The sequence below is a fragment of the Phalangium opilio genome, unplaced genomic scaffold (assembly GCF_054372755.1).
Source record: "Phalangium opilio isolate 3A_F unplaced genomic scaffold, DU_Popi_V2 ptg000063l_1, whole genome shotgun sequence".
Lineage (NCBI taxonomy): Eukaryota > Metazoa > Arthropoda > Arachnida > Opiliones > Phalangiidae > Phalangium > Phalangium opilio.
In genome coordinates, this window is record NW_028324180.1 from 8,158,425 (window position 1) to 8,166,998 (window position 8,574).

An 8,574-nucleotide genomic window follows, 5' to 3' on the forward strand; every position below is an offset into this window, starting at 1 on the left:
GAACGGCCTTTTAAACAAGTCATAAATGAAACGAAACCTGGGAAATATCTCGAAAATGATTTAAATCATTACATTGTTCAACTTAGCTTTGAAAGTTGAATATCTTAAATCTGGCACATACGATCTTCATTTAGTTTAAATATGTTAATAGCCCTATAAAACACTATCAGAAACCATCTAGCGTATACTGGGAACGGCCTTTTAAACAAGTCATAAATGAAACGAAACCTGGGAAATATCTCGAAAATGATTTAAATCATTACATTGTTCAACTTAGCTTTGAAAGTTGAATATCTTAAATCTGGCACATACGATCTTCATTTAGTTTAAATATGTTAATAGCCCTATAAAACACTATCAGAAACCATCTAGCGTATACTGGGAACGGCCTTTTAAACTAGTCTTAAATGAAACGAAACCTGGGAAATATCTCGAAAATGATTTAAATCATTACATGGTTCAACTTAGCTTTGAAAGTTGAATATCTTAAATCTGGCACATACGATCTTCATTTAGTTTAAATATGTAATTAGCCTTATAAAACACTACCAGAAACCGTCTAGCGTATACCATGAACTTCCATATAAATTAGTCATATATGAATGAAACCTGAGGAGAATCTCGAAAATGAATTAAACTATTACATTGTCCAACTTAGCTTTGAAAGTTGAATATCTTAAATCTGGCACATACGATCTTCATTTAGTTTAAATATGTTAATAGCCCTATAAAACACTATCAGAAACCATCTAGCGTATACTGGGAACGGCCTTTTAAACAAGTCATAAATGAAACGAAACCTGGGAAATATCTCGAAAATGATTTAAATCATTACATTGTTCAACTTAGCTTTGAAAGTTGAATATCTTAAATCTGGCACATACGATCTTCATTTAGTTTAAATATGTTAATAGCCCTATAAAACACTATCAGAAACCATCTAGCGTATACTGGGAACGGCCTTTTAAACAAGTCATAAATGAAACGAAACCTGGGAAACATCTCGAAAATGATTTAAATTATTACATTGTTCAACTTAGCTTTGAAAGTTGAATATCTTAAATCTGGCACATACGATCTTCATTTAGTTTAAATATGTTAATAGCCCTATAAAATACTATCAGAAACCATCTAGCGTATACTGGGAACGGCCTTTTAAACTAGTCTTAAATGAAACGAAACCTGGGAAATATCTCGAAAATGATTTAAATCATTACATTGTTCAACTTAGCTTTGAAAGTTGAATATCTTAAATCTGGCACATACGATCTTCATTTAGTTTAAATATGTAATTAGCCTTATAAAACACTACCAGAAACCGTCTAGCGTATACCATGAACTTCCATATAAATTAGTCATATATGAATGAAACCTGAGGAGAATCTCGAAAATGATTTAAATTATTACATTGTCCAACTTAGCTTTGAAAGTTGAATATCTTAAATCTGGCACATACGATCTTCATTTAGTTTAAATATGTTAATAGCCCTATAAAACACTATCAGAAACCATCTAGCGTATACTGGGAACGGCCTTTTAAACAAGTCATAAATGAAACGAAACCTGGGAAATATCTCGAAAATGATTTAAATCATTACATTGTTCAACTTAGCTTTGAAAGTTGAATATCTTAAATCTGGCACATACGATCTTCATTTAGTTTAAATATGTTAATAGCCCTATAAAACACTATCAGAAACCATCTAGCGTATACTGGGAACGGCCTTTTAAACAAGTCATAAATGAAACGAAACCTGGGAAACATCTCGAAAATGATTTAAATTATTACATTGTTCAACTTAGCTTTGAAAGTTGAATATCTTAAATCTGGCACATACGATATTCATTTAGTTTAAATATGTAATTAGCCTTATAAAACACTACCAGAAACCGTCTAGCGTATACCATGAACTTCCATATAAATTAGTCATATATGAATGAAACCTGAGGAGAATCTCGAAAATGATTTAAATTATTACATTGTCCAACTTAGCTTTGAAAGTTGAATATCTTAAATCTGGCACATACGATCTTCATTTAGTTTAAATATGTTAATAGCCCTATAAAACACTATCAGAAACCATCTAGCGTATACTGGGAACGGCCTTTTAAACAAGTCATAAATGAAACGAAACCTGGGAAATATCTCGAAAATGATTTAAATCATTACATTGTTCAACTTAGCTTTGAAAGTTGAATATCTTAAATCTGGCACATACGATCTTCATTTAGTTTAAATATGTTAATAGCCCTATAAAACACTATCAGAAACCATCTAGCGTATACTGGGAACGGCCTTTTAAACAAGTCATAAATGAAACGAAACCTGGGAAACATCTCGAAAATGATTTAAATTATTACATTGTTCAACTTAGCTTTGAAAGTTGAATATCTTAAATCTGGCACATACGATCTTCATTTAGTTTAAATATGTTAATAGCCCTATAAAATACTATCAGAAACCATCTAGCGTATACTGGGAACGGCCTTTTAAACTAGTCTTAAATGAAACGAAACCTGGGAAATATCTCGAAAATGATTTAAATCATTACATTGTTCAACTTAGCTTTGAAAGTTGAATATCTTAAATCTGGCACATACGATCTTCATTTAGTTTAAATATGTAATTAGCCTTATAAAACACTACCAGAAACCGTCTAGCGTATACCATGAACTTCCATATAAATTAGTCATATATGAATGAAACCTGAGGAGAATCTCGAAAATGATTTAAATTATTACATTGTCCAACTTAGCTTTGAAAGTTGAATATCTTAAATCTGGCACATACGATCTTCATTTAGTTTAAATATGTTAATAGCCCTATAAAACACTATCAGAAACCATCTAGCGTATACTGGGAACGGCCTTTTAAACAAGTCATAAATGAAACGAAACCTGGGAAACATCTCGAAAATGATTTAAATTATTACATTGTTCAACTTAGCTTTGAAAGTTGAATATCTTAAATCTGGCACATACGATATTCATTTAGTTTAAATATGTTAATAGCCCTATAAAACACTATCAGAAACCATCTAGCGTATACTGGGAACGGCCTTTTAAACTAGTCATAAATGAAACGAAACCTGGGAAATTTCTCGAAAATGATTTAAATCATTACATTGTTCAACTTAGCTTTGAAAGTTGAATATCTTAAATCTGGCACATACGATCTTCATTTAGTTTAAATATGTAATTAGCCTTATAAAACACTACCAGAAACCGTCTAGCGTATACCATGAACTTCCATATAAATTAGTCATATATGAATGAAACCTGAGGAGAATCTCGAAAATGATTTAAATTATTACATTGTCCAAATTAGCTTTGAAAGTTGAATATCTTAAATCTGGCACATACGATCTTCATTTAGTTTAAATATGTTAATAGCCCTATAAAACTCTATCAGAAACCATCTAGCGTATACTGGGAACGGCCTTTTAAACAAGTCATAAATGAAACGAAACCTGGGAAATATCTCGAAAATGATTTAAATCATTACATTGTTCAACTTAGCTTTGAAAGTTGAATATCTTAAATCTGGCACATACGATCTTCATTTAGTTTAAATATGTTAATAGCCCTATAAAACACTATCAGAAACCATCTAGCGTATACTGGGAACGGCCTTTTAAACTAGTCTTAAATGAAACGAAACCTGGGAAATATCTCGAAAATGATTTAAATCATTACATGGTTCAACTTAGCTTTGAAAGTTGAATATCTTAAATCTGGCACATACGATCTTCATTTAGTTTAAATATGTAATTAGCCTTATAAAACACTACCAGAAACCGTCTAGCGTATACCATGAACTTCCATATAAATTAGTCATATATGAATGAAACCTGAGGAGAATCTCGAAAATGAATTAAACTATTACATTGTCCAACTTAGCTTTGAAAGTTGAATATCTTAAATCTGGCACATACGATCTTCATTTAGTTTAAATATGTTAATAGCCCTATAAAACACTATCAGAAACCATCTAGCGTATACTGGGAACGGCCTTTTAAACAAGTCATAAATGAAACGAAACCTGGGAAATATCTCGAAAATGATTTAAATCATTACATTGTTCAACTTAGCTTTGAAAGTTGAATATCTTAAATCTGGCACATACGATCTTCATGTAGTTTAAATATGTTAATAGCCCTATAAAACACTATCAGAAACCATCTAGCGTATACTGGGAACGGCCTTTTAAACAAGTCATAAATGAAACGAAACCTGGGAAACATCTCGAAAATGATTTAAATTATTACATTGTTCAACTTAGCTTTGAAAGTTGAATATCTTAAATCTGGCACATACGATATTCATTTAGTTTAAATATGTAATTAGCCTTATAAAACACTACCAGAAACCGTCTAGCGTATACCATGAACTTCCATATAAATTAGTCATATATGAATGAAACCTGAGGAGAATCTCGAAAATGATTTAAATTATTACATTGTCCAACTTAGCTTTGAAAGTTGAATATCTTAAATCTGGCACATACGATCTTCATTTAGTTTAAATATGTTAATAGCCCTATAAAACACTATCAGAAACCATCTAGCGTATACTGGGAACGGCCTTTTAAACAAGTCATAAATGAAACGAAACCTGGGAAACATCTCGAAAATGATTTAAATTATTACATTGTTCAACTTAGCTTTGAAAGTTGAATATCTTAAATCTGGCACATACGATATTCATTTAGTTTAAATATGTTAATAGCCCTATAAAACACTATCAGAAACCATCTAGCGTATACTGGGAACGGCCTTTTAAACAAGTCATAAATGAAACGAAACCTGGGAAACATCTCGAAAATGATTTAAATTATTACATTGTTCAACTTAGCTTTGAAAGTTGAATATCTTAAATCTGGCACATACGATATTCATTTAGTTTAAATATGTTAATAGCCCTATAAAACACTATCAGAAACCATCTAGCGTATACTGGGAACGGCCTTTTAAACTAGTCATAAATGAAACGAAACCTGGGAAATTTCTCGAAAATGATTTAAATCATTACATTGTTCAACTTAGCTTTGAAAGTTGAATATCTTAAATCTGGCACATACGATCTTCATTTAGTTTAAATATGTAATTAGCCTTATAAAACACTACCAGAAACCGTCTAGCGTATACCATGAACTTCCATATAAATTAGTCATATATGAATGAAACCTGAGGAGAATCTCGAAAATGATTTAAATTATTACATTGTCCAAATTAGCTTTGAAAGTTGAATATCTTAAATCTGGCACATACGATCTTCATTTAGTTTAAATATGTTAATAGCCCTATCAAACACTATCAGAAACCATCTAGCGTATACTGGGAACGGCCTTTTAAACAAGTCATAAATGAAACGAAACCTGGGAAACATCTCGAAAATGATTTAAATTATTACATTGTTCAACTTAGCTTTGAAAGTTGAATATCTTAAATCTGGCACATACGATATTCATTTAGTTTAAATATGTTAATAGCCCTATAAAACACTATCAGAAACCATCTAGCGTATACTGGGAACGGCCTTTTAAACTAGTCATAAATGAAACGAAACCTGGGAAATTTCTCGAAAATGATTTAAATCATTACATTGTTCAACTTAGCTTTGAAAGTTGAATATCTTAAATCTGGCACATACGATCTTCATTTAGTTTAAATATGTAATTAGCCTTATAAAACACTACCAGAAACCGTCTAGCGTATACCATGAACTTCCATATAAATTAGTCATATATGAATGAAACCTGAGGAGAATCTCGAAAATGATTTAAATTATTACATTGTCCAAATTAGCTTTGAAAGTTGAATATCTTAAATCTGGCACATACGATCTTCATTTAGTTTAAATATGTTAATAGCCCTATAAAACACTATCAGAAACCATCTAGCGTATACTGGGAACGGCCTTTTAAACAAGTCATAAATGAAACGAAACCTGGGAAATATCTCGAAAATGATTTAAATCATTACATTGTTCAACTTAGCTTTGAAAGTTGAATATCTTAAATCTGGCACATACGATCTTCATTTAGTTTAAATATGTTAATAGCCCTATAAAACACTATCAGAAACCATCTAGCGTATACTGGGAACGGCCTTTTAAACTAGTCTTAAATGAAACGAAACCTGGGAAATATCTCGAAAATGATTTAAATCATTACATGGTTCAACTTAGCTTTGAAAGTTGAATATCTTAAATCTGGCACATACGATTTTCATTTAGTTTAAATATGTAATTAGCCTTATAAAACACTACCAGAAACCGTCTAGCGTATACCATGAACTTCCATATAAATTAGTCATATATGAATGAAACCTGAGGAGAATCTCGAAAATGAATTAAACTATTACATTGTCCAACTTAGCTTTGAAAGTTGAATATCTTAAATCTGGCACATACGATCTTCATTTAGTTTAAATATGTTAATAGCCCTATAAAACACTATCAGAAACCATCTAGCGTATACTGGGAACGGCCTTTTAAACAAGTCATAAATGAAACGAAACCTGGGAAATATCTCGAAAATGATTTAAATCATTACATTGTTCAACTTAGCTTTGAAAGTTGAATATCTTAAATCTGGCACATACGATCTTCATTTAGTTTAAATATGTTAATAGCCCTATAAAACACTATCAGAAACCATCTAGCGTATACTGGGAACGGCCTTTTAAACAAGTCATAAATGAAACGAAACCTGGGAAACATCTCGAAAATGATTTAAATTATTACATTGTTCAACTTAGCTTTGAAAGTTGAATATCTTAAATCTGGCACATACGATCTTCATTTAGTTTAAATATGTTAATAGCCCTATAAAACACTATCAGAAACCATCTAGCGTATACTGGGAACGGCCTTTTAAACAAGTCATAAATGAAACGAAACCTGGGAAACATCTCGAAAATGATTTAAATTATTACATTGTTCAACTTAGCTTTGAAAGTTGAATATCTTAAATCTGGCACATACGATATTCATTTAGTTTAAATATGTAATTAGCCTTATAAAACACTACCAGAAACCGTCTAGCGTATACCATGAACTTCCATATAAATTAGTCATATATGAATGAAACCTGAGGAGAATCTCGAAAATGATTTAAATTATTACATTGTCCAACTTAGCTTTGAAAGTTGAATATCTTAAATCTGGCACATACGATCTTCATTTAGTTTAAATATGTTAATAGCCCTATAAAACACTATCAGAAACCATCTAGCGTATACTGGGAACGGCCTTTTAAACAAGTCATAAATGAAACGAAACCTGGGAAATATCTCGAAAATGATTTAAATCATTACATTGTTCAACTTAGCTTTGAAAGTTGAATATCTTAAATCTGGCACATACGATCTTCATTTAGTTTAAATATGTTAATAGCCCTATAAAACACTATCAGAAACCATCTAGCGTATACTGGGAACGGCCTTTTAAACTAGTCTTAAATGAAACGAAACCTGGGAAATATCTCGAAAATGATTTAAATCATTACATGGTTCAACTTAGCTTTGAAAGTTGAATATCTTAAATCTGGCACATACGATCTTCATTTAGTTTAAATATGTAATTAGCCTTATAAAACACTACCAGAAACCGTCTAGCGTATACCATGAACTTCCATATAAATTAGTCATATATGAATGAAACCTGAGGAGAATCTCGAAAATGAATTAAACTATTACATTGTCCAACTTAGCTTTGAAAGTTGAATATCTTAAATCTGGCACATACGATCTTCATTTAGTTTAAATATGTTAATAGCCCTATAAAACACTATCAGAAACCATCTAGCGTATACTGGGAACGGCCTTTTAAACAAGTCATAAATGAAACGAAACCTGGGAAATATCTCGAAAATGATTTAAATCATTACATTGTTCAACTTAGCTTTGAAAGTTGAATATCTTAAATCTGGCACATACGATCTTCATTTAGTTTAAATATGTTAATAGCCCTATAAAACACTATCAGAAACCATCTAGCGTATACTGGGAACGGCCTTTTAAACAAGTCATAAATGAAACGAAACCTGGGAAACATCTCGAAAATGATTTAAATTATTACATTGTTCAACTTAGCTTTGAAAGTTGAATATCTTAAATCTGGCACATACGATATTCATTTAGTTTAAATATGTAATTAGCCTTATAAAACACTACCAGAAACCGTCTAGCGTATACCATGAACTTCCATATAAATTAGTCATATATGAATGAAACCTGAGGAGAATCTCGAAAATGATTTAAATTATTACATTGTCCAACTTAGCTTTGAAAGTTGAATATCTTAAATCTGGCACATACGATCTTCATTTAGTTTAAATATGTTAATAGCCCTATAAAACACTATCAGAAACCATCTAGCGTATACTGGGAACGGCCTTTTAAACAAGTCATAAATGAAACGAAACCTGGGAAACATCTCGAAAATGATTTAAATTATTACATTGTTCAACTTAGCTTTGAAAGTTGAATATCTTAAATCTGGCACATACGATATTCATTTAGTTTAAATATGTTAATAGCCCTATAAAACACTATCAGAAACCATCTAGCG